We start from the raw sequence: 2,500 nt of genomic DNA, 5'->3' as shown, positions 1-2,500 counted from the left end.
CCGCACACATGCCCATGAACGACCAAGGGAACAAGGCACCTTGCCGCACACATGCCCATGAACGACCAAGGGAACAAGGCACCTTGCCACACACATGCCCATTAACGACCAAGGGAACAAGGCAACCTTGCCACACACAGACCCTTGCATGAACGACCAAGGGAACAATGGATGTGAGGCTGGCAAGGCTAGGTCACGGCAAGCCAAGCAGTCAGGCTACACAATTGATGTGAGGCTGGCAAGGCTAGGTCATGTCAAGCCAAGCAGTCAGGCTACACAAGGGAACAAGGCACCTTGCCACACACAAACCCATGAACGAACGACCAAGGAACAACGCCTCTTCCCACACACAGGACCCATGAACGACCAAGGGAACAAGGGTATGAACGACCAAGGAACAATGCGTATTGCCACACACATTCCCATGAACGACCAAGGGAACAAGGCTACCTCCCAAACAAACACACATGAACGACCAAGGGAACAAGGCTTCTTCCCACACACAACCCCATGAACGACCAAGGGAACAAGGCACCTTGCCACACACATGCCCATGAACGACCAAGTGAACAATGGATGTGAGGCTGGCAAGGCTAGGTCATGTCAAGCCAAGCAGTCAGGCCACACAAGGGAACAAGGCACCATGCCACACACAAACCCATCCACTAACGACCAAGGGAACAATGCATATGGGGCTGGCAAGGCAAGCAGGCTACCCAAGTGGAACAACGCCTCTTCCCACACACAGACCCATGAACGACCAAGGGAACAAGGGTATGAACGACCAAGGAACAATGCGTATTGCCACACACATTCCCATGAACGACCAAGGGAACAAGGCTACCTCCCAAACAAACACACATGAACGACCAAGTGAAGAAGGCTTCTTCCCACACACACCCCATGAACGACCAAGGGAACAAGTTTACTTCGTACACGAACACCCATGAACGACCAATGGAACAAGGCATCTTGCCACACACATGCCCATGAGCAACCCAATCCCATCCTCATCGGTCTAAGGATACAAGGGGCCTTGACAAACCATGAGCAGATTTCTAAGCAAGTCAAACGATGAAGGGAGCAAAGTGTAGTTCCTACTTAGTACATAGTAAATTGAATATATGAGTTCCAATCCGATCAACTCGTGTTCTTTCGAGTTCATCTAAGCCACCTATGAATACCTAAAAGCCTTATCTGCCTGCCTATCACCAGGCGACAGGGACAAAAACCCAAATATGATATATTTTCATTTCAAGTCCATTCGTCTATGTTAACAATGACCCACACAATGTTTCAATGGCATTCCTACTTGATTTGAGCGACATTCCAACAAGTAGGGAACCAACGCTTCAAGGCGTGACCAAGGATAGGACACAAACATTTACGCCTCAAACATGACATTTTGTTTTTTTTTTTCATTTCAAAGCTTTTCATTTATAATAAAAAGCATCCCTACAAAATTTTGTGTCAATCCGAATTAATTCGAGCGAGTTATGGACGATTTCGCACAATTATGCATCCCTGGCAAATCAATATCTGTTCCTGTCACCAAGCTCTTTGTGCAATATGTATATATAGGGGAACCATGGGACTGCTGCCCATTGGCGCCCCAAGGATGTTCCAGCGCCCAAGGCTCTCGAGGCTGGCACGCTCGAGGCATGGCCAAGACGCCCGCTCTTGACGAAAATGGGGCCAAAACGCCCCCCATTGGCGCCCCACTCCCGTGTCCCCTCGCCCCCAAGTCGTGTGTGTCCAAAAATTATGCATCATCAGGGAAATCAATGTCTGTTCCTGTCACCAAGCTCTTTGTGCAATATGTATATATAGGGGGTACCATGGGGTCTCATTCTCATAGGTGCCCGGCATGGTTGATGGGCAAATAAGAATCGTGAGGCTGTATCGAGCACACACGAGGCAAGCCAAGCCAAGCCCCACGACCCATGAAAGAGGCCATCCCCCCCAACACGTTGCCTTGATTTCTCGAACGGTGACCTGAAAAATAGCCCCATCTCCTTGAGTCTCCTCGACGTTGTGCCCATACACTAGCCCGTTGCCTTGATTTTCCTCGACATAGGGCGCAGAAACTAGCGCCGTTGGCTTCACCTGTGCCTCGACGCCGTGCGCATACTAAGAAATATACATCCTCAGGGAAAGCAATGGGTGTTGCTGTCACCAAGCTCCTTGTGCAATATGTATATATAGGGGGGAGCAGTGGGTGAGCATGGCAAGGGATGAAGGTGCCAGACTGCCTTTGAGCGCGAGCTTGGGTGACTGTTGCTTGATTCCTAGTCGGTGGCATAATACCCCTCCGAGTGGGGGCCTTGGCGTGGTGTGGGGATGCCTCGTTAGGTCTCTGCGACACCGATCCAGGGTTGTGGTCTAGCTTTGGAAGTTTGGGATGGTGCTGTTTGTGTGGCAATTCGATGATGATGTGCTTGCTGATCTATGTTTGACGTGCTACTGGTGCTAGCCAGCATTTGATTTGTGCTGATGATTG

Source organism: Lactuca saligna, unplaced genomic scaffold, assembly GCF_052625555.1.
Source record: "Lactuca saligna cultivar CGN05327 unplaced genomic scaffold, ASM5262555v1 scaffold_32, whole genome shotgun sequence".
NCBI classification, from domain to species: Eukaryota; Viridiplantae; Streptophyta; class Magnoliopsida; order Asterales; family Asteraceae; genus Lactuca; species Lactuca saligna.
This window is presented reverse-complemented; position numbering follows the sequence as displayed.